This window comes from Protopterus annectens, chromosome 8.part0 (genome assembly GCF_019279795.1).
Source record: "Protopterus annectens isolate FY-2018-M chromosome 8.part0, PAN1.0, whole genome shotgun sequence".
In the NCBI taxonomy this organism is placed as follows: domain Eukaryota; kingdom Metazoa; phylum Chordata; order Ceratodontiformes; family Protopteridae; genus Protopterus; species Protopterus annectens.
Window position 1 is genome coordinate 814,239,784 of NC_056741.1, and position 25,593 is coordinate 814,265,376.

Sequence of the window (25,593 nt, forward strand, 5' to 3'; positions counted from 1 at the left end):
CAGCCAGCAAGCAGTCCGTGGACATTCCGAAAAAAATGTAGAGATAAAGATAGAGACAGGCCACACAAGCTAAGCCTTCCAACGATGCTACCGCTACGCAGGTCATCAGTTCTGCAGAATTCAGTGAGGTGCTTTTGCAGCCCCTGATGCCCGATTCAATATCTACACAGGCCTCTACCGAGACCACTTCAGAGTCCGGTATGCCGCAGAAATCTTCTTCTTCTTCTGAGCCTTTGGCTGTCTCTGCCTTGGTTGGGTCCGGAGCCCCAACTCAGACACCAGCTTCCGAGGAGGCCTTTCACACTACTAGATGTAGACAAAAAATAATGTCTTCTCATCCAACTACCATTTCTTTCAGACCAACAAATTCTCTCAGGCCCTGAAGCCAGACCTCCCCTAGAAAATCTGCTTCTAGCCAACATGTTGCTCCTGCTGCACCACCCCAAGCACAGGTGTTTAAAATGGCAGAGGATCTCATCTCCCTTATTCCGGGGTAGTCAGTCCACATCTTCTAAAAGGAAAAGGCACCTTTCTCCAGAAATTATGACAGAACAGGATTCTGAGGAATCTGACTATTCAGATTTTGAAGAGGAATAGCAAGCTCTGACTGCTTATGAGGATTCAGATACAGAAGAATCCATCCCTTCTGCCTCCCTCCAGAGGACCTTTCCTTTGGAGAAACCCTTCACACCCTCAGGTAACATTTCCAGTGGGAATCTCAGGACTTTCCCCAGTCTAAGAAAAGACGTAGAGAGTTTCTGGACCTGCCCAGCACAGACCCCTGGCCATCACCCCTATTTTAGAAGTGGGGGGTGATGTTTTCCATGAAACCAGCTTTAGCCCCTGACGTCCTCCCACATGCTCCCAGTAAACCTAACCAGTATTACAGAGTATCGGATTTTCACAAATACCTGTACAAAAATCGTGCTGCAGACCCAGAGGTCATTACACAGGGACCTAAAGAGCTAAGACTAGTTCTGCCTAGAATCCTATTCTTTCTGGCAAGGACTCTAGAGCTCTGGACAGATGTGGTAAAAAAGTATATACCTCTGCAATCTTAGCTGTCAGAGTCAGTTCCATATGTTAAAATATCAGCAATGCACTTTGGAACTATTAAAGCAAAAGATTTCTACCTTTCCTGACTGTGCCAATTCAAAAGAGTTAGCAAATTTACTGAACTCTGCTTGTCAAGTGGCCAGACATTCATCACACTGTGGCTATGATGCCCTAGAAGCCTCTAGCAGGGAAATAGTGACAGGATCTGTCATTAGGAGACATGCGTGGCTGATGGAACAACCTCTCCGTGATCATGTCAAGTCTAAACTTATTGATGCAACCCTAGATAAGGACCACTTGTTTGTAGTAATAGCAGAGGAGGTGCTTAAAAACTAAGCAAAATTTATGCAAACAGTAAAAGATTTCTTTCAGGTTCAACCTCCCAGGTTCAGCAGGAACTTTCCCTCTAAGCACTGGCCCTTTCCTGCACCTAGCACACAGGGCCAAAGTAAGCCCCACAGGGACAGACCATCCAGGCCCCTATCCCAGGGCTAGCAGAGAAGCAAACAGTGGACCACTTCTGCCCCAAAGGCAGAAAGTTCTAAGCCACCCTTCTATGGCAGAAATTCAAAATGACCCCCCCCCCGCCCTCCCTTCACTCACCAGAAAGTAGGAGGAGGGCTCTCGCTCTTCAAAGAAAATTGGCTTTCTGTAACAAAGGACCAGTGGGTCTTAAAAAAATCATTTTTCAGGCATACAAATTCTCTTTCAGTGAACTCCCAATTGCAAGAGGGTTCCTCCAAATCAGTGGGCAGAAACATTGAAACGGGTCCAAACTCTCATATCCCAGGGGGCAGTAGAAACTGTCCCCCCAGATCAAGCAGGCAAAGGCTTTTATTCCAGACTATTCCTTGTTCCCAGAAAAGAGGGCACATGGCGCCTCATTCTGGATCTATCCATTCTGAACACCTCCCTGGTGGTCCCCAGATTCAGAATGCTCACTTTGCAGCGGCTGCTGCCTGTGCTAACAAAAAATGACTAGTTAATGACCCTAGACCTAAAAGATGCCTACCTCCACATCACCATAAGGGAATTCTGCTGGAAATTCCTGTGCTTCAGAGAAGGATCACAACACTGTCAGTTCTCTGCACTGCTTTTTGGCTTATCTACTGCACCCAGAGTATTCACCAAATGCTTAGCTCCGGCCTTAGCATTTTGCAGATAAAGAAATATACAAATTTACCCTTACCTGGACGACTGCCTTATTCAGGCAGAGTGCAAAGAAAAGCTGCTCCAGGACCTTCTCTTTGTCAAATCCCATTTCACCATCAATGAGAAGAAATCAAAGCAAACCACCACCAGGAAGATCATTTTCTTGGGAGCTCTGCTAGACACAGCATCCCAAATGGCCTTCCTGCCTCTCTACTTTACCCAGCTGGCTTCCAGAAGTCACCTCACTGCGAGGAAGTTCCTGCAAGCTCTGAGATGCATGGCATATTGCATCCTTCTAGTTCCTCTGGCCAGGCTTCACATGAGAAAACTTCAGTGGTACCTAAGGAACCTTTGGTGCCAGCACTCTGTCTCTAGAGACCTCTGTCCCTTTGATCCCATGTATAAGGGCCGAGTTTCTCTGGCGGGCAGAGGCCTGTACCAGAAACAAGGGTCTTCCCTTCATCCTCCGCCCTACCAGTTAGACCATCACCACCGATGCCTCAGACATTGCTTGGGGCACTCACCTAGCAGGCAGGTGCACCCAAGGTCTTTGGGATGCCCAGCACCTTCACTTACATATCAGTCAGAAAGAAATTATAGCAGTACGAAAGGCTCTGATATCCTTCAAACCCCATCTCAGGCCAAGGGTTCTCCTTATAAAAGCAGACACAGTAATGTGGTATATCAAAAAACAGGAGGGACACAATCTTACCATCTGTGCAGACTAGCCATGAACCACTGGCTGACAGCCACCTCCATGGGTTTACACCTAATTGCCCAATATCTAGCAGGGGTCAACAACACCCTGGCAGACCACCTAAGCAGAAACATACAGGATCCCCACAAATGGCAGCTCCACAGGGAAGTCTTTCTGCAAATCACTCGAGAGTAACTCCGGAGGTGGAGCTCTTTGCTTCACACATTAACCACCAGCTGCAGAAGTTCTGTACCAGGGAGTATCACCTTCTAGTGTGGAAGGTGGATGCCTTGACCTTCCCCTGGAACTCCCTTCTTGTGTACGCGCTCCCTCCTCTGCCTCTAATTCCCAAGGTACTGATCAAAATAAGGGAGGAGAGACCAAAGGCCATCCTTATTACTCCAGATTGGCCCAGACAGCATTGGTACCCCTTACTGCGCAGCCTGACCTTACAGCCCCCCAAGCAGCTTCCCCTGATCTCAGACCTCTTGACCCAGGTGAGGGGGGAGATACTGCACCCAGACTTGCAGACTCTGTCTTTCAGCATGGCTTATATCTTAAAAGATAACTTTTCCTGTTAAGCAAACAGTTCCAAGACATTATCACAGAGACCAGAAGGCCCAGCACCAGAAAATCTTATGCAGGGAAATGGAAAAGATTCTGCTCCTGTAGCCAGTCCAGAGGGACCAGTACCTCACATCCTTCTATCCCTCTTATCTTGGATTACCTAGCCGAGTTGCTCAAAAGTGGCCTCTCCTTCTCTTCTATTAAAATCCATGCCTCAGCCATTTCAGCCCATTATGATTCAGACCTACCCCTCTTCTCTCATCTTTTGATTAAACAATTTCTCAGAGGGGCTTCTAATATCAGACCTCCTAGAAGGCCTCCTACTAGCTTTCACCTCAGCCAGAAAGGTTTCAGAACTTCAGGCACTCATGGCTGTTGAACCCTTTATCATTTTCTATGCAGACAGGATCTCCCTGAGGGCTAACCCCTCCTTTATGCCCAAGGTGGTATCTGATATGACCCTTAACCAGGCCATACACCTACCCACCTTCTTTCCCAACCCTTAAAACAAGGGAGAAAGAATTCTGCACTTGCTAGACATGCACAGACACCACAGATACTATCTAGACCATACTAAACCCTTCCGAAAAAACAGACCAGCTGCTTGTCAGCTTTCCCCAGGGGAAATCCATTTCCAAGCAAACCATTTCCAAAGGATATCGCACTGTATCCATTTCTTATACAGACTACATGGGAACCTCACCAAGTCTATTTGTATCAATTCCACTAGGGCAGCCTCCACCTCCACAGCCTTCCTCAGAGGAGTCCCCACCAGGGACATCTTGGAAGCTGCTACCTGGACCTCTGTCCATACCTTTACAAAGCATTACCACCTACCTTTTTTTTACCTTTACAAAGCATTACCACCTACCTCTTTTTTCTAAGTCTAGGGCAGGGTTTGCATCTGCAGTTCTGCAGGGCTTGCTGACTCATGCCTAGGGCTCTAACCTATCATTCCACCCCTCTGCTCAGCTTTGGGAATCCTCCCACAGGTGATGACTGCAACAGTGAAACACGAAGAACATAGTACAGTTGTGTGCACTTAACATAAATGTAGATGTTCAAGTGTATTCACTGTTGCAGTCCTGGTTTCCCTCCCTCCCTCCATCCCCCCTTATGTCCTCTTCCCCTGGGCGGAACATAAGCTTCCCATGGTGGCTTTTAGACACCAGGACCACTTTACCTTATTTCCTTGTGCTTCTGATTGGTTAGGGCATGAAAAACTGATGTAATGACATCGGCTGCCTTGCTTTATAGCACTGATGACCTGACGTCAGACTACAAGTGACTGCAGCCAACGCAGAAAAACATTGACTCTGGTCTTCGGGCTGCCGAGGGCTACCACAGCAGGGATAACCCACAGGTGATGACTGCAACAGTGAATACACTCGAACATCTACATTTATGGTAAGTGTACACAACTGTATTGTCTTAATAGTGTTGCTAATATGGGTTAGACCAGAGAATGCAGAAAGGTATCCTGACCTCAACAATATGTTTTCTTTAAAACCACGCCCCTTAAGACATAAATAAACTTTTATGTCAATATGTGCATACATCTCCTTTTTATGTCTCTTATTTAACTGACATTGTTTTTATCATGCTTTTAAGGTGTTTTTTTAATTATATATCTTACAGCACAATTTTATACTCTGTTTTTAGCATTTGCAGTTGTTTTTTTTGTGCACACAATCTAATGGATTAATTTGTTGCTTAGTAACATTGTTTTCATTGTCAGTTGCATTAATTGAGATGATGTTTCATTATATAAGATGGAGGCTTTTTGTGTTTAATTTGTCCAATGACGCAGCCTGTGAGTCGTGAAAGCGCTAACCTCTCTTTTTGGATTATTAAAGCTTTGATGTACACTGTGTAGGTCATTGTGCAGTCTTTCGTTTATTTATTTATTTATCTTTCCTTCTGCACTACACTGCACCCTGCCTTCGTTTTTATTTCTATAGACCAGAGAACAAACTGACTGAGATGCTGAAAAGGCTTAGGCAGAATTACCTGTAGATGAAAGTGCAAAATCAAATTTAAAGAGCTAAGATGTGGATCATGGCTCCACGTTAGATGGTTTAAAACCAGGCATGGAAAAAGTAAGAGCCGTAGTGTGCATGTTACAAGAGGGCAAACAAGCTTTACATCAGTCTTGGAATAATGCTTTGTCTTTGAGAGTTTATTGCATCTCTTAGATGTTATTCACCATTATGGAAATTATTGATATTGAATGAGGAGTGATACTAGAAAATAGAACCAAAATAACTTTGAAGTATGTGAACTGCAGTGGAACATTTTAAGAATTTTCTCTACAAAGCGCTGCCAAACGTGCAAGCACATTGTGGAAACTGCAGAAAGATGGTTTGATTGTTTAATACAAGACAGGAAGCAAAATACACATAGTGGGTATACAAATTTGTTCATATTTGTTTATATTTACTGGAGGATTTGTTTGGGGAAGAACTGGAAATTAAGTGGATAATTGTACAGATACCTTTGACAGAAAGGGAACTCAGAGTTTTATCAGTGTATAAGGATTTATCTGGAGGTTAGAATGCATCAAGATGTGACAGTGAATGTCTGAGCACAAAATTGTACAGTAGGAAGATGTAGAGCTTTACTTTTCATATAAAGATGAATTAGGCTAGCCACAAGGTGTAATGTTCAAAGCAGATAATGTAGGAATGCCCAATCAGATAAAGAAGAAAATGATACCAAGAATGTCACGTTATGAGTTGTAAGTGTAAAGAAAGAACGCTAACATGTCTCTGCAAATTGCAGAATAGGTTTGAAACTGTTGTGTTTAGTGCACATTTTAGCAATAATCCAATTGAAGATGAGATTTATTGCTTCTAAGAATACTATGGAGAATAAAGTGTTTTTCATTTATCTTGCCTAATCCAGATGCATTTCAACAAGCAGGACTGGTTACCACAGGTAACACTAATCCGACTCCATAGGGTTTTCCTGAGTTGAATTTCTTCCCCCATCTCCAGCAATGCTCCCTCAGTCTTCACTTCTTCAGATTTCATTGGATGCTTTCTCCTACCACACAGGATATCTGCTTCTAGAATTTGTGTTGATTTTCCTATTTTTGAGAGAGAGATGCACTGTTTTGTCAAAGGGATCTATAAATCTCTTTTTTATTCACTCCCAGTCAAGTTTTTTTTTTTCCTTCAAGAAGATTCAGTTTTAAACCTTTAAGAAGGAATTTCATGTAGCTAAAATGCATTGCAACCCATGCAAATAGAAGGAAACATGTAAACTTTCCATTTTATTACAAATGTATAAGAACTGTATAGATTCTACTTTATAAAAATGTATTATAATTGTACATCAGCTTTTTAAAGTTTTGCAAGTGTGTAAACTTAGCAGCCTGTCATATTTGAAGTGTGTAACTTAAGTTTACTTGCACAGTTTATTTCTACTGAAAATAGTTTCTGAAGCAGTCCACTTTCTTGGTTAACAAATAGTAAATACATAATTTTTAATGTATGGTTGTAATGTTCATCATATTAATCGCTGCTTCAGTAGCTGTAGCTATATGGTTATATCCTGCCAAGGGTATAACGATCGGCCAGCTCCCAAAACTATGGGTCACTTTCCACACACCCAAACTGTCAAGCAGCTCAAACTGAGCCGACTAAGTGACAAGTTTAATTGCAAAGCCATTCAGAGCTTTGCTGCCGCCAAAGAGTATGCTCCTCTGAGGCTTTTGAGGATTAACAGTCGGCTTTTGATCCCCTTTGCTGGGCAGGTAAGTTCCCTTTTGAGGGAAAAAAAAACTTCCATTTTTCTTAAATTTATTGATATTTTATTATTTTTCTCTTAAGGAAATTTGTTTTAAAGACAGGAGTGTTGTGTTTTAACAGGCTGCCTCAAGACTGCAGTGTTTTTTGTTTTTTTTTTGTAAACAGAGCACTCATTTTTTTCTGTTTATTTAAAAGTAGTGCTAAGTAACTAAAAACATATTTTCTGTGGATAAATTTATTTTTTTGTTGGCGGGGCTGGTTTTAGTGTTTGAGTGCTTTTTACTGTTGTAACTTTTGTGTACTGGTAGTTTTACCACATTTGCTGCATGTCTTCCCTGGGAAAGAGGCACCATTTTCTACTTGACCCTGGAACAGACTACCGGTCCCACTGTCGGTCTTTCTTCCAGCCACAAAAAGCAAAAGTTAAGTAAACAGCCTTTGCACCACAGCAGGCTGGCAATTTTCCTCAGCCCTCAGGTGGGTGACTGCTATGACCATTTGTTGCACCTCAGACCACTCATCTTTTGACCCGAATCCCTCTGGAGTAGCACCTACAGCTACTGGGGGTTAGCTAGATCCTCTGTGTCTGTTGGAGTCCCCGCCACTGGGCAGGAAAGAGCTATCCTTGTTGGCCCTGTGAGAGGGAACAGAGAAGGTTTCCCTTTTGTGTGTGCGCACAACCCTGGAGAAGCAGCTGTTGCTATCAGTTACACTGTTGGCCCCATTTTTCCTGTCAAAAGGAAAAAAAAAACAAGCATGTGTCTACTCCTAGTGAAATTTCTTTAGTCAGTAGCAGTTTACTAGGTATGGCTCAGGGTGTAATTCAGGCATTTGATCCTTCTTGTAGAGTAGTTTCTGGTCAAAAAAGAGGGATTCCTCTTTTTCAGAAGAGATTCAAGATCCAGAAACTGAATAGGAAGGTGCAGTGATGGATTCAGGGTTTTTCCTCTGATTTCTGATTCAGACTCCAAAGAGAGCTCATGTTGTTATTCTCCCTGTAGGGCTTTCTTTTTCTCTGATACTATTGCTAGAATGTGCCAGTGTTTTCAGTGAGAGAACGCTGAGGCTTCCCAGTCTCAGAAAATACTGTTGTTACACAAGGATTTTACAGAACCTACATCTTTTCCTCCTGTTTTGTTATCTTTAGAGGATATGTATGTTACTGCCTGCAATGCCCTTGTTAGTCAGCCAGCTGCCCTTACAAAGGCAGATAGGATGTATAAAATTTCCTCAGTGTTATACATTGTTCCCAAACCTGACCCAGCGGCTATAGCCTTAGTTGATCCCACTGCTGCTAAGCACTTAATTCCAATCCTATGCTTTCTGATAAAGATAGAAAAAAATATTAATAAATATGGGAAGTAAGTGTTTACTTATTATGCAACTTTGTTTTTCAGAATTTTGAATAGTCAGGTCCTTATCTTAAAGTTTATTCTGACAAATTGTGAAAGTTATGAAGAAGGTTTTATCTGCAGTTTCTTCTTGTAAGGAAAATGCCTTAAATAACTTAATTTCTTCTTTTGCATGCATCACTGCCCATTGCTGTTTACGTATGACTGTTGATGCTTCTTCCAGGGCTGTGGCCACTGTTTTAAGGAGGTTTGTATGGCTGCATTCTCAGAACCTTTCAGATGATAAGAAATCGATTTTAAATTCTCCCCTGGATAGAGAATTTAAGTGTTTGGCCCCTGTGCTGCAGAGAGGATCAAAAAGTGTGATGGAAGGGGCAAGCCAATCTAGGTTATCTTTTAAGATTTTTCAGCCTTCCTTTTACAAATTATCCAAGGGATTTTTTTTTCCCTCTTCCGTTTTTGGCAGAAAACAGAATAAGCAGTCTCGTCAGAATTCAGGTAAACAGACATTTAAGAGGGAATGGCAAGGACGTTCCAAAAACAAGTCTCTAACCTCCCAAAGCCAAGGACCATCCAAAATGTCTGAATGACTGTTCAAGAGATCTTGTGGCCCACTCCAACCCTGGTGCCCTTTTTATCCCAGAAAGTTTTAACCTCCATTTTCTCTCTGACAACAGATTGCTTTACACAAGTAGGTCCTGAATATCATTCATCAATGTTACAAAGGGCAGTGGGAGGAAATTCCTCCTTTCCAGGACATCTTTCCTCATTCTCTAGATCAAGAGACTTTTGTTTCCACCTTTTCTTCATCACATGCTGTTCCAAGGACTGATGAGGAGCAGTCCCTCCTTCCCAAATAGTGATTTTTTTTTTTTTAAGGATATTCATAGTGCAAAGAAAGAAAAGTTTGAGACCAGTTTCTGGATCTTTCTTTCCTAAACCTGTTTGGGACAGTGCCCTAATTCAAAATGTCACTTCACAACCTGTTGCTTTTCCTTCCTCTTTCATGTTTTCAGGTAACACTAGACTTATTAGATGCTTATCACATCCCTCTTTATCCAGACATCAGATGCTTCTTAAGGTTTTGTATGTCTGGATCACATTATCAGATGTTATGTAGTTCAATCTTGCCTTCATTCTTACCCCTGGGGTTCGGAGCTGAACCTCGGCTCTGACTCAGCCATACTCTAGCTCAAAGTCTTCAATTGGCTCGTGGCTAAGAGGTATCCCATCATGCAACAGGCCCATTCCCCAGATCTCGTTTGCCACTCGTTACGCTGAGATGTTGTCTCGCTTTTGGCCATGGTTAAGAATACTTTTTTCTAAACTTTCTTTTCCACATTTTTGGCTATTTGTTGATCATAAAAAGCTATTTTCATAGCTACTGTGTGCGTCTCTCTTGCTGGTTGTGTGGCCTTTTCGTTGGCTGTTTTTGGTATCCCGTTCACTCTCTTTCTTCCCACAGGCTAGGCCCATTTCAGTTAGAGGACATAGTACTCCCCATTGTTTCCATGTGGTCTTTTTCTTTTGTGCTTCCTGTTACTTGTTAGCTTATTTAGTGTTTTGTCATCTGGTAGTGGTGCAGTAGATCTGACATCAGGCGTCAGGGTATTAAAGCAATATTTTTTTTTTCTTGCCTTGTTAATTCCGGATGTCAGAAAAGAAAAAAAATATTATTTCTTGTGGGAAACAGATACCGCATAGGATTACCACTCTCTTTGTATTCCTTGTTTGGGACGATGTGGCCTCTCAGTCAGGTCAGGCTGAGGGGGCCCTCTCAGGTTGCTGTGTTCTCCCTTCCTCCTAAGGTGGGTTAGGCCCTCTCCTTCTCTCTCTCTAAGCTCCTCCTTCAAGGCAGGGCTGGGTTTGCCTTCCATGGGTGTCCTCCTAGTTCTGCAGGTTCTGTGCCTAAAATGTCAGGGCTTCTGTTGTTAGAATCCAGTTCCTATCAGGGTGGCTGCCACTGGTTCGTCAGAGCATGTTAAAACTAGAATTTTGGATGCTCCCTTTACAGTCTGAAGTTTTGTTTGGTTCTCCTGTGGAGTCTGTCTTAAAGACTGTTAAAGATTTTGAATTGGTTATCCTTCTTCTGACATGGAGTTCACCTGCACATCCTGTCTGGCAGCTCCTTTGAGAGGAAAGTTGGCACTCTTCAAGCAAAACTGGCTTTCCATACATTGCCTTCTTCAAATGGGGGCTATACAGCAGGTCCCTCTGTCAGATCAATTGACAATGGTATCAAGGTACTCTTGAAGGTCAGACAAGACAAGCCCTCCATGATTCTAATAGCTCCAGATTGGCCTCGACAGCACTGGTACCCTAATCCTACTTTTATGCCTAAAGTGGTTTCAAATGTGGCCTTGATCCTTCCCTCTGTAGTTGAATGGTTGTGGGGTTTGGGTGGGGTGTGTGATATTATATATACAAGCCTTTTTTTGGGAATTCTTTTTTGGCTGTGGCCTTTCTTTTGGGGCCTTCTGACATCTGGGGCAAGAAATATGTAAGGACTGCAGCAATGTGGATCTTCGAACATCTACATTTATGGTAGGTACAAAACTGTACTTTATCCTGCCTTTGTTTCCCCTGGGCTAGGCCCGTTTAAATTAGAGGACTTAGTCCTCCCTGTAGTTTTTGTTCCCATCGGTTACTAGGCCATTTTTAGTTAGAGGCTCTAGTTTCCTGCATGAGGTTTAATTAGGTCTTTTGTGTGTACATGTGGTTTTGCAGCTTGTCCCTGTGTGTGTACTCCTTTATACAGCATGTTTAAGGATTCTAAGAAACACAGGCCTTCGGGAAGTGTGTTTAATGCAACAATAAAATGTCTTTGACTGATGGGCACTCTGTGTGCGTGTACTGATTGGGGGCTATTCACCTCCAAGAGTCCTGCTTGTTTTGTCATTCCTTCAGTACCGTGTACTACAGGAGAGGAAGAACAAGCTCATTCCGAAAGGACTGCTTTAAACACTCCTCCGAAGAAGACTTAGCTAAGTCTTCCAGTGCCATATCCTCTCCAGCTAAAAAGGACAAAAAGACAGCTAAGAAGCGCTCCCCGGCTCCGACTGTTTCTTTAGAGCCGCCAGAGAAAGTTGCTAGAACAGTTTCTCCTTCTTCGGCTTCATTGCCGACAGAAGGTAGTGTATTGACTAAGTCTGTATTGGCTCCTAGCCTTTCGGAGCCGGTCACGGATATTTTGGTTCGGAGCCGGTGTCCAGTTCGACCAGGTTCTCCTTCACATCAGTCTCCCTTTGTAGGGAGATCCAGATCTCCAACTATATCCTCCAGATGTTCATCGTGTTACCCTGCTGCAGTCATCACACTTGGGTTATCCTGCCATCAGGCGGTCCCTCAGTCGGCCAGAGTTCCAAAGTCTTGGTCCGGCGTCTGTTGCTGTCGCTTCCTCCCTGAAGTCAGTGAACCAGGGGTATATAAGAGGCATCCAACGCCATTTTCTTCAGTCTTTCTTGCTGCACGGTGCCCGAAGCATAAGCAGTTCGCACGTGCCGGTCGGCCGGCCGACACCTGAGATTTTTGAATCGAATTTCAGTCCGAAGTCTTCAACAAAGCTAAGTACCCTTTTGGGGAACCTTTTTTTTTGCCTCATCCCATGTCAGAAAAAGTTAACGATTGCATTTCTTGTGAGAAGCAAATACCTCATAAGGACTTTCATTCTTATTGTATTCCTTGCCTAGGCCCAGACCACGACGTCACAGGTTGTCGGTTTTCTGCTAGGTTTAATAAACGAACTGTCAAATGCCGTTTTGACTTCGCAGGACATTACTTTGGTAAGAAATTTAATTATATCATGCCGTCGGAGCAGCCGACAACTGGCATGCATAAAAAACGCAAGAAAAAGGACAGGCAGCCTAGAACCAAGCCAGACTCCGAGGCCTCTGCTGGGCCTGTCGCCGGTTCTCCGGTTTTCAGTGAGGCACCTACGCAGCCCCTGACGACCGCGGAAATGGAACCCCAGACAGCTTTGGATTCTCAAGCGGAGTGTACTAGGCCATCACAACCATCTTCATTAGGCCCTTCCGACACCGGAGCAGATGGTGATCCCGGTGCAGTAGAAACGCCTTTGGTTTCAGAAGGTGTCTTCAGACCGACTACACTCACCATTAAATCTTATGCTAAGCTAAAAACTCCATTAAAACCAAAAAAGACTGTACATCAGTCTCCTGTTCAAAGCCCCATGCCTAAGAAACAGATGCTTAAGATGGCTAAAGATTTGATTACCCTAATCAGGGGTTCCCTTCCCCCTCCTGATAAAAGGCCAAGACAAGAGGAGGATTATGCTTCCTCTGACCAGGTTTCTCTTTCCTCAGATTCTTCTGAGGAACAGGATTACGCTTTTCCCCCTTATGAAGACTCTGATGCTGAAGACTCTATTCCCTCAGCATCTCCCCCTGAAGACTACTCCTTTGGGGAAACTTTACATACCATGAGGGAACATTTCCACTGGGAAGGCCAGGACTACTCTGATTCTAAGAAAAGGCTCTGAGAGTTTCTTTTACTACCCTAGCACAGACCACTTGCTATGCCTCCAGTTTTAGATATTGTGGATGATGTTTACTTAGAGTCTAGTCTAAATCCAGACTCCCTACCTCCTGCTCCAGCCAAACCAGACAGATACTACAGAGTACCTGACACACACAAATTCCTTTATAAAAGCTCTCTGGCTGACCCAGAAACAATTTCCCAGGGTCCCAAAGGGGCTAAAGCTTCTATGGCTAAAAATCCTGTACCCTCTGAAAGGGATTCCAGAGCCCTAGATAGATGGGGAAAGAAGATATGCACCTCAGCTACTCTGGCTATGAGAGCATTAAATTGTCAGTTTCACATGCTGAAATATCAGCAATTCCTAATGTCTCAATTAAAACAAAAACTGAGCACACATTCTGAACAGGCTAAATTCAAGGAAATGCAGGATCTGTTGCATGCAGCTGAACAGGTGGGCAAACATACTTTACAATGTGGATTTGATTAATTGGAAGCTTCCTGTAGAGCAGCTGTTACTGGGTCTGTCATATGCAGACATGCTTGGTTAAAAGAACAAACCCTACCTGATCATGTTAAAGCAAAATTATTGGATGCACATTTACAGCAGGATGTCTTATTTGGTGTCAAAGCAGAAGAGGTTTTAAAGAAAATGGAGGATAAGGCAAAGTCTATGCAGACAGTCGAGGGTTTTTTACAGGTACAACCCCCTCGTTTCAGCAGAAATTGGCCAATGAAAAACTGGTCCTTTCCAGCTTCTGACAGACCACAGAGGGGCAAATACAGACGCCCAAGGGGCAGAGGTCAGTCACAAGGCCCTTACAAACCCCGCCAATGGGGTGCCGCAACCCAGAAAGGAGGTGAAGAAGGGCCCCAAGCTAGCAGAAGACAAACAATGACTCAACCCTCCAACTACCAAGCAAATCTCTCTTGGCAGCTCCCTTGGGAGGAAAATTAGCACTTTTGCAGACAACTGGCACATTATCACAAAAGACAAATGGGTCCTAAACATTGTCTCACAAGGATACAGATTCCACTTTCATACCTTGCCAAGGATAAAAGGAATGCCAAACTTGCCACCAAATAAATGGGCAGAGGCACAAAAACAAATTACAGCTCTCATGGATATGAGAGCCATTCAACAGGTACCTACACAGAAGCAAGGACAAGGGTTTTACTCAAGACTCTTTCTAGTCCCCAGAAAGGACAAAGCATGGAGACCCATTCTGGATCTTTCAGTTCTGAACACCTATCTGCAAGTACCAAAATTCAAGATGCTATCACTACAGCAGCTTCTTCCCATGCTGGGCAAGAAGGCTTGGCTAGTAACGCTGGATCTCAAGGAGGCATACCTGCATGTCCCTATCAGACAAAATTGCAGAAGATACCTCCGCTTCATTGCAGGTTCAACCCATTATCAATTCTCTGCACTGCCCTTTGGCTTATCTACTGCGCCCAGGGTCTTCACAAAATGCCTGGCACCAGTAATTGCATACTGCAGACAGAGGAATTCAAATATACCCATACCTGGACGACTGCCTTATTCAAGCAGAAAGCAAGGACATTCTTTTAAAACATCTGGCATTTGTCAAACACCTAAGTTGCCTAGGGTACACAGTAAATGAAAAGAAATCAAAACTAGTGCCCTCACAAAACATAATATTCCTGGGTGCCAGCTTGAATACAACGGCCTAGATGGCTTATCTCACGCCAGACAAGCAACAACAGCTGACTCAATACTTCAAAATAATGGCAACAAAGACCCAACTCCCCGCAAGAAAAATTCTGCAGGCCTTGGGATTCATGGCATCTTGCATACTACTAATACCATTTGCAAAACTGCATATGAGGAAATTACAATGGTACCTGAAAAGCGTATGGACTCAGCACAGCCACAGCTTGGAAACAATGGTAAAACTCATTCCCTGCCTTCAACGGGAGTTTCTGTGGTGGGCACAGGCTTGTCACCTCAACAAGGGTCAGCCTTTCACATTACCCACAGCCAGGCAAACTATGACAACAGATACATCAGGCTATGCCTGGGGAGCACACATGGCAGGACAGTGCATTCAGGGCAGATGGACTACAGATCAAAGGCATCTGCGTATCAGTCAAAAGGAAATGCTAGCAGTACAGAATGCCCTAACAGCTTTCAAGGACATCTTACACCCAGGATGTCTAATAATAAAGACGGACAATACCACAGTAATGTGGTACATCAACAGGCAAGGGGGCACACATTCCTATCCTCTATGCAGGCAAGCAATGACCTTGTGGAGCACAGCACTGTCTTACCAAGTTCAACTACAAGCACAATTCCTGCCAGGAAAGAAAAACACATTGTCAGACGACCTAAGCAGAAACATCATGGATCCCCACAAGTGGAAACTGGATCCACAAGTATTTGCAATGATAACTCAAAAATGGGGACGCCCAGACATAGATCTGTTTGCCAACCCCCAAAACTACCAACTTCAAAAATTTTGTACAAGGACATTCCACCCACAAGCTTGGAAAGTGGACACCCTCTCATTCAGTTGGAAAACATTAACAGTGTATGCCTTTCCTCCACTGCCTCTTCTAGTAAAGGTGCTGCTGAAAGTCAGATTAGAGAGGCCACAAATGATGCTCATTGTACCAGACTGGCCACTCCAGCACTGGTATCCAATTCTAAAGAACATGGCCCATGGCCCACCATGGATTTTACCACAAATTCCTCACCTGCTCACCCAGCGAGACAATCAAATTCTACACAGCCAGCTCAAGACTTTAAACCTGGCTGCATGGCAAATTACCTAAACATTCAACCAACACCTCTATCCAAAGCTGTTATGGATGTCATTTTGGAGGCCAGGAGACCCAGCTCCAGGAAAACCTATTCAGACAAATGGAAAAGATTTTGCGCCTGGAACCAGGCTAAAGGCCAAAATCTCTTTGATCCAAACATTCCTCAGATTCTACAATATTTAACTGAGATGTTGCACAAAGGACTTTCCTTTTCATCTATTAAGATCCATGCCTCAGCAATTTCAGCTCATTACAACACGGATCCTCCTTTATTTTCACATCCACTCCTACGACAGTACCTCAGAGGGGCTAAGAACATAAGACCACCCAGGAGAGCACCAACACCTACTTAGGATCTCAACTTTGTTCTGGAAAAACTTACACTGCTGCCCTTTGAACCAGCTTTCTCAGCTGATTTAAAGTTTCTTTCATGGAAAACTGCCCTGCTGCTAGCAATAACTTCAGCTAGAAGAGTCTCAGAGCTACAGGCACTAATGACAGTGGAGCCTTTCCTCATTTTTCATCAAGACAGAGTCTCTCTATGAACTAACCCTTCCTTTATGCCAAAGGTGGTATCCAGTGTGGCCCTAAACCAAACCATTCATTTGCCCACCTTTTTTCCAAATTCCTAGAACAAAGGAGAAATACTCCTGCACTCTTTGGACATTCACAGACAATTATGTTACTACTTGGATAAAACTAAGGCTTTCAGAAACTCTGACCAGCTCTTTGTAGCCTATGCTGCAGGATCACAAGGAAAAGCTATCTCAAAACAGACCATTTCAAAATGGATAGGATATTGCATACGTTTCTGCTACACGCATCATGGGAAACCGGTACCTGCTAGCATTAGGCCCCACTCCACCAGGGCTACAGCTACATCAGCAGCCTTTCTCAGGGGGGTGCCAACCATGGACATTCTGGAAGCTGCAACTTGGAGTTCAGTGCTCACCTTCACCAAACACTATAACTTACCTCTATATTCTAAGACTAGAGCTGGCTTTGCCACTGCAGTTTTGCAGGGCCTACTAGCTTCTTCTAACACTGTTTAACTCCACCACCCATCCTTAGCTTTGGGATTCAACCCAAGTGTGATGACTGCAGTAGGGTAACACGATGAACATAGTACAGTTTTGTACCTACCATAAATGTAGATGTTCGAGTGTTCACCCTGCTGCAGTCCAGGTTACCCTCCCTCCATCCCCTCTGAACTAGCTGGACACATATCCATACCTTTCTATCCTATACAACCCCTGTGGTGTATTTGCTTGTGACTGAAAGTATTGCTTTATTTTTACATGTATATTTTTATATAGCAATATGTATTGCCTACCTATTGGGGGCACCTGACATCTGGGGCAAGAAAAACTGAATAAAATGGCGTTGGATGCCTCTTGTATACCCCTGGCGCACTGACGTCAGGGAGGAAGCGACAGCAACCGATGCCGGACCAAGACTTTGGAACTCTGGCCGACTGCGGGACCACCTGACGGCAGGATAACCCAAGTGTGATGACTGCAGCAGGGTGAACACTCGAACATCTACATTTATGGTAGGTACAAAACTGTACTGTCCTCGAGGTCCCTTTCCAATGAGGACGTTGCTAGAGTGGTGAAGAAACTGCTTCAGTCATCGGTGCTGGCCAAATTGATTTCAGCTCCGACCCAGTCTGCTCCGGAGACCATGGCCCCTTCATCGTTTGTTGTTTCTCCGATTCTTTCTCGGCCCTCGGAGCCAGAGTTGTCAGTTCCATCGGGTGCTGTTAGGTCGGTTCCAGTAGCTTCGCCTGGTCTCTCGGTTCCAATTTCCGATCCGACCCTGTTGGTTCCGTCCACGGGGATGAGGGTCCACAGTTCCCCGGTCGGACCTGAGGGGGAGGGCTTGGATCGATCTTCATCGGTTCCGAGCCTTCCTCTCGGTGCTTCGGCTCGGGTGCGCTTGGACCCAACATCTGCTTCGGACCTCATCTCCTCAGTGCTGAGGGCTATTACCATATCCTCTACAGTTAGTCGGTCTTCGGAGCCAGGGGGATCAGCCTTCGAGGTTATGAGGAGTGTGCTGGCCAGGCCGTCACCTGCATCCTACGGCACGGACACTCTGCCCCCTCCAGCACCGGTGTCAGTTTCAGAGCACCCTCTATCCATGGACAGCAGAGACCCAAAGCCTCAGTATACCTCCGTGAGTGGTCCCCAACTTTCTGACGTCTCACCAGAATTTTTGCCTGAGGAGCCCATCAGAAAGAGATTGTGTAAGAGGAAACACGTCAACTCCCCGGATGAGTCTCTCACGTCGGACACCGACCTCGAGGGGTCCCACAAGTCATCTTCTGAAGATGTCTCTTTTTCAGATATCCTTGAGATCTTGAAGCAGAGAGGCGGCTGGCCCTCCAAATCCCCTTCTGATGAGGAGTCTGTGTTCATGAAGGCTTTCGGGTCTAAACCTTCCGCTTCTTGGGTGTCTCCCCCTTTCGATGAGCTACTAGATCTCGTCTGTCGAAAGGTGTGGGAAACTCCTGACACTGTGGAACCGGTCCCTAGGAGACCCAATAAGTTTTTGTCCGCTCCCACAGACAAGGAATATCTGACGAAAGGTGTTCCAGTAGATGCCATGGTGTTGGCAGCAGCCACCAAGAAGGAACTTGCTGAAACTTCGTCTACCGTCCATCTGCCTAACAAGTAGTCCCGGGCCATGGACAGTTATGGGAAGCATGTGTTTACCTCAGTGGCCTCTACTCTGCGGTCGCTGAACTACTTGATGCATTTTACAAGGCTCCAGAGAGATCTCCTAAAAAAAAGCTGGGCAATTCTCTACAGGGTAAAGTTTCTGATGCCATGGCACAGAAGATCAGTGCACAGATGTCTACTCTAAATTCCCTTACAACTCCTCCATGAGGGTGATCTCACACGCAGCTGACGGAGCGAGCAGGGCAGCGGGTTCTGGAGTCTTTCTTAGAAGACACTCCTGGATGCGCCTGTGTAATTTCGTGGAGGCCTTCAAGTCTACGTTCACCAATGCCCCATTTGACGGTTCGTTATTCGGAACCAAGGTGAAGGACACACTCACTAGGTTTCAGCTGGAAGGAAAAACCCTGTCTGCCGTTGAGTCAGTTTTTCCATGCCTTCTAGACCTTACCCCAAGGGCCATAAGGGTGGGAAAATATGGTTCAGAAAGTCGCAGAGGTTTTTTCAGGACACACAAAGTGATTCCCCCTCCAGAGGCAGGGGAGGGGGTGGAAATTCAGGTAGACACCGCCCTAGAGGCAGAGGAGGCCTGCTTAACCAGAGGGACCGTGATTCCTTTCGCAGTTCTCCCTACCAGCGCTCATGAAAGGAGGCCCAACTGTGCATCTCTGGAGCCAGTCGGGGATCGCATTTCTTTATTCCCAGAAGCCTGGCAAGACATCACCCAAGACAAGTTGGTATTAAAGATAATTTCCAGAGGTGGTTATATTCCCTTCTCTTCTCCTCCCCCGCCAACCAAGAGAATTCGAGATGTTCCACCCAGTCACAGGGATTCTGCAACTTTAGAAATAAAGTTGCTTTCAAAGAGAACCATCCAGCCTGTCCCCGCAGACCAAGTAGGATTAGGGACTTGCTCCAGATTCTTTTTGGTGCCGAAAAGAACAGGGGACCTGAGACCCATCTTGGATCTCAACCGATTGAACCTACATGTACAGAAGTCCAAGTTCTGCATGGTCACCTTACAGTCAATACTCCCTCTGTTAGGGAAAGATGTGAAGATGTGCTCTATCGACCTCAAAGATGCTTACTGCCATATCAAGATGGATAGGGCATTGAGAAGTCATCTACGCTTCCGACTAGGAGCCAGTCATTTTCAGTTTCGCACTCTGCCCTTTTGTCTCACCACAGCCCCCCCAGGGTGTTCACCAAATGCATGGCAGTGGTAACGGCTCACTTGAGACGTCAGGGATTCCAAATGTTTCTGTACCTGGATGACTGACTCCTTTCTGCCACCACCAGGCATCTACTGTTACAGATCAGGGACGCCACCATTTCACTGTGCCAAAGGTTAGGAATTACTCTAAATTGGGAAAACTCTGCCATGTTGCCCTCGCAATGCGTCACTTTTATCAGCACCAAACTAGATGCGGTGCTCATGAGGGCCTTCTTACCAGAAGAGAGAATTCGGGCTCTACAACAGCAGGTCTATGCATTACTACCATTGAGGAAGGTCAAGGCAAAAGTGGTCCTCAAGTTATTAGGGACCATGGCTGCCACGATCATGCTAGTTCCCCTTGCCAGACTACACATGAGGGTTCTTCAGTGGCTGCTTTTCGCCCAATGGTCACTACAGCATCTTCCACTCTCCAATTGTATTCTGATTACGAAAACGTGCAGGCAGGATCTGCGCTGCTGGCTTCAGACCAGCAATCTCAACGTGGGCAAGCCTTTTGTCCTATCTTCTCCAGTTGCCACAGTGACCACGGAATCCTCCCAGATCAGGTGGGGGGGCATTATCTTGGCAGGACAGTCCAAGGCATGTGATAGGATCACAAGACCCATTTGCATATCAATGTCTTGGAGATGAGAGCAGTGCTATTAGCGTTGCAAGCACTTCAGAGCTTTCTCCCTCTAGGGACAATTGCAATCCACTCAGACAACATGTCAGTGGTATGGTATCTGAACAAGCAGGGAGGAACCAAATCATACCCCCTTTGCAGAAAGGCATTTCGAGTTTGGCAGTGGGTGGTGTTTTCCCAACGCTTTCTAGTTGCAACGCATATACTGGGGAAGTCCAACGTGATTGCTGACAGGCTGAGCAGAGCTATCCTAATGCCTCATGAGTGGTCCCTGAATAAATATGTTGCGGAGAAGATATTTCACATGTGGGGTCAGCCTTACTGCGATCTAGTTGCCAGCCACCTCAATGCCAAATGCAGCAGCTACTTCACCCTGACAGATGACTAAGAATGACCATAAGATAGTAACTACACAAATATTGTAAAACCAGAGAACAACTAGTTCTGAATGGGTGCTGGTTATGTTGTTAGTACCAACTTAAAAATCTTTTCCATTTGCTAAAATATGATCTTCTAGTAGCAGGCTTCTCTGCCTCCTTTAGTACCTGCTGGACATCCACAATAAACAGGTGCCTAAAGTTAATTAAGACCTTATTCTGGCAGTCAACTGAAAATGATTGATGGTGGAGTTATCAAAAAAAAATGTTCTTCTGTGAGCAGACCCAGTCTGTGAGGAGGCTTGTGACAGTTGCCCTTCTCCGTTTCCAAAAGACAGTAGAACCACAGTTGCCCAGGCCAGAAGGAAGTCACCACAATGATCTTGGGGGATTCCTTCTGAATCTTCAGAAGTACCCTGGATATTAGGGGAAAGGGGGCAAAAGCATACAGGAACATTTTTGTCCAAAGAAAAGAAATGGCATCGGTCTTCCAGGCCTTCTTGCATAGTGTCTTGAAACAGAATCTTGCCAGTTCATTGTTCAAAGAGGAGGCAAAAAGATCTACTTGAGGAACTCCATACAGGCTGATCAAATGTTGGAGACACACTGATCTAGTTTCCATTTGTAATGGTCTGCTCTGGTTCTTCTCAGCTAGTTTGCCACAGAATTTTGCTCTAATGGAATGTAGGGTGCTTGTAGAGTGAGATTGTGCTGTGAAGCTATATCCCAAGAAGTTCCACTGCCTCAAAGAGGCAGAGGTTTCTATTCTAGGATTTTACTGGTACCCAGAAAAGATGGCCCTTGGAGACCTATTCTGGATCTTTCTCACCTCAACACCTTCCTAAAGGTTCAAACTTTTCTCATGCTATCTCTACAAACTTTATTTCCTCTCATCCTTTCACAGGCTTTTCTGGCCTCCCTGGATATCAGGGATGCCTACCTTCTCATTCCCATTCATTCCCTGTATAGGAAATGTCTGTGCTTTTCTGTTGCTTCCCCACAGTTTCAGTTCTCTTCTTTGCCGTTTGGTCTCTCTATGGCACCAAGGGTATTTACAAAATGCTTGGCTCCTGTCATTGCCTTCTGCAGAGTCCAGGGTATATAGGTCTTCCCCAATCTGGACGACCTGCTGCTCCAGACATCACTTCCAGATTCTTTACAACAGAATCTTTTTTTGTCATTTCCATTCTGCAAAGGTTGAGATTTGCAATAAATTAAAAAAAAAAAATCCTCCTAAACCCTTCCCAGGACCACGTCTTCCTGGGGTGCAGGATACAGACAAAACCTAATGTTTACTTCTGTATATCTTTAAAAAGTTATTTTTCTAATCAACTCTTTCCAAGACCATCTCCCTTTGCATACACACTGACAGCCAGGGAGTTTCTCAAGCTGCTGGCATTCATGGCGTACACTATCCCCATGTTCTGGCCAAATTGCACATGAAATTTCAGTGGTTCCCAGAGTTAGTTTGGAGACCGCATCTGTACCAATTGAAGTTTGTCCTCCCTCTTCTTCCTTGCCTAAAGAGGGGGAACTACATTGGTAGATTCAGCAATTTTCCCTAAAAAACAGGTCTTCCTTTACGTCCTCCTCTTCCTACTCAAGTCTTGGTCACACACACACCTCAGACATGGGTTGGGGGCAGCCTTTGCAACCTTGAAGGTACAAGGCCTTTGGTTCCCTTCTCAAAGACAAGAACACACAAACATAAAATACTGTTTGCAGACAACACCACAGTACTTTATGTAAACAGAGGGCAGAGTGCAAAATCATATCTTCTCTGCAGGCTAGCTCTTTTGCATGGGACCTTGCTAATCAGTGCCAGGTCAGTCTGCAGGCATGTACATCTCCTCCAATCAGAATGTAGTGGCAGACACACTCAGCAGGTCCATGACTTAATCTCAAGAATGGATGCTTCACAGGGATGTGTTTCTGGACATTTCCCACCATTGCAGTACACCTCAAGTCGATCTCTTTGCCTCCCATTTGAACAGACAACTTCCACAATTTTGTGCCAGGGCCTCTGGTCTGGAAGGTGGATGCCCTTTCAATCTCTTGGAAGGGATGTTTCTGGATGCACCCCCCCTTCCCTTTCATTCAGAAAGTCATGCTGAAAATTCAGGAGGACAAACCAAAAATCTTGCTGGTGACTCCCTTTTGACCAGGACAGCATTGGTTCCCTCCTCTTCTGCGTATAGCCAAGGGCAGTCATCACAAGTTACCTCACAGGATGGATCTTCTCACACAAGACAAGAAGTCTCTTACACACCCAGATCTGTCAACTCTACATCTGACATTGTGGGTAATAATTTTGATTCCTTTCAGACACCTCTTTTCTGAGGATGGGCTTAGAGTTTTTGCAGGAGACCAAGAAACCCAATACCAGGAATCATACTCATCAAAATGGAAGAGGTTTTCCATCTGGTGTCTGTCTCGTAACCTAGACCCCCATTATATGTGGGCATTCCTTTCGTTCTGTCCTACTTGTATGAACTGCTGAAGGCTGGATTGTCTTATTCTTCTGCTAAAGTTCATTTATCAGCCATTTCTACCTGTCTTTGTCTCATCCATTGGCCTGTAGATTAGAGGTTAAACTTTTCCTAAAAGGCATCCTTCACATAAAGCCTCCCAGGAAACCTGTTCTTCTCATTGAGATCTAATTTTTGTTCTGTAAAAACTCACTGTGGCTCCTTTTGCACCTGCAGCCACAGCTTCCTTGCAGCATTGTACTTGGAAGACTGTGCTATTACTTGCCATCATCTCTGCCAGAAGGGTGTCTGAGCTTCACCCCTTGATTGTCCCTTCCTAAATTTCCATAAGAATAGGGTTTCTTTGCTTACCAAGCCTTCCTTTTTGCCCAAGGTTGTGAATGATTTGTCACTTAATCAGTCTATTAGTTTGCCCACCTTTTTCCAGTCTCCACTGTCCCATAGTAAGAGGTTCCAACATACCTTGGATGTGCATGGACAATGCAGATTTTATTTGGATAAAACTAAGGCTATCAGGAAATCTGATCAGCTTTTTTGTGTCTTTTCATCCCAGGGCTCTGGGAAGGCCTGTTTCCAAACAGACAGTTTCTACTTGGATATCTAAGACAATTTCATTTTGTCATGATTTTCATGGAAAGAGTCTTTTCCTGTTAAGTCTCATTCAACTAGGGCTATAGCCTCTTCTGGTGCCTTTTTCAAAGGTTTGGATTCTACTACTATTTTGGAAGCAGCCACTTTGGACTTCTGTTCTCACTGTCACTAAACATTACAAGTTGGATGACATCTCCAGATCCAAGATGGGCTTTGCTAGAGGCATTCTTCATGGCTTACTAGAGCGCGCCTCTGCTCATTCCTCCTCTCTCTCTTCTTCATGAGCTCTGAGGTATTCTCCCTCATGTAAAGAGTACTGCAACATGAGAATAGAGGGATATGGAGTAGTTGTGGTAAATCTTACCATAATCATAGATGTCCTTCAAACCTATGTTGCAGTATTCTGTTCCCTCCCATCTTCCTCCCTGGTTCATGTCTTTTCTGCAGATGTATGTTTTCCTCCTCCTCTTTCTAAGCTGCTGTTCCTGCTGGGGCATTCACTTCTGAGGATGGTACATGCAGACGTCACTTTTATGGCCTACATTGTCTGCAGGCCTTGGAGAAAGCATATGACAAGGTCCCAAGAAAGCTGATCTGGGCAGTACTGCGGTGGTTTGAAGTCCCAGAAACATTGGTAGAATTAATACAAGCTATGTACAAGGACCCAGTGACTCAAGTACAAACAGTGTTTGGCCTCACTGAGGGGTTCCCAGTGGGAGTGGGTGTACACCAGGGTTCAGCTCTGAGCCCACTGCTGTTCATACTGGTAATGGACTACATCAGCAAACAGGTTGGAGGGGTCAGAGCAACAAAGCTGCTGTACGCAGACGATGTGGCAGTACAGGCAGACTCTGATCTAGAACTTCAGCAAAGGATAGGAGAATGGAATGCAAATCTGAAGGCACATGGGATGAAACTAAGCACAGATAAGACAGTGGTAATGGTAGCAGATTGGGGAAATCAGAAGAAGCTGAGAATAGAGATAGATGGGAAGATAGTGGAACAGGTAAACAGCTTCAAGTATCTGGGAGGGGTGGTTGAGGAGAAGGGTAGTCTGAATGAAGAGGTCAAAGCTAGAATCAGAGGGGATGCAGCCAACTGGCATTGAGTATCAGGTGTAGTCTATGACAGAAGAATGCCAAAGAAGCTGAAAAGTAAGGTGTACAAGACAGTGGTGCGACCAGTACTACTGTATGGTACAGAAACCTGGGCAGTAAAGGCAGAACAGTTGAAGAAGCTAGAGGCGATGGAAATGAAGTGCCTGAGAAAGGTGGTAGGATGCACACTATGGGACAGGCGAAGAAATAAGGACATAAGAGCAGAAGCCAAAGTAGCTCCAATTGCAGAAAAGATCAGAGAGAACAGATTACGGTGGTATGGGCACATGTGTAGAAAAGCAGAAGACAATCTGGTGAGGGAGATTTGGGACAGACAGGAAGAAGGTAAGAGGAATCGAGGGCGTCCAGCAAAGAGGTGGATGGATTGTGTGAAAGATGATCTGCGACAGTCAGGCATGAGTGTTGAAGAAGGCAGGAGAGTGGCACTGAACCGAGAGAGTTGGCGACAGTTAATACGACACCCGACCCCATGTAAATGGGAAAAGGGGGGATGATGATGATGATGATGATTGTCTGCAGGCCTACATGCGACGTCCCACGTACCCTGCAGTGGTAAAAGGCTTTTGTATACTGGCCGGATGTTAGGACCGCCTACGGCAGTCATCTTTCATGTAAAGAATA

The 25,593-nt window shown here is 44.8% G+C and overlaps 1 protein-coding gene across 1 annotated transcript in view; it reads left to right on the plus strand.

Annotated features, from left to right (window-relative positions):
• Positions 1–25,593, plus strand: part of USP11 (ubiquitin specific peptidase 11) — a 3,313,221-nt gene that overhangs the window by 2,589,988 nt on the left and 697,640 nt on the right. The window lies entirely within an intron of this gene.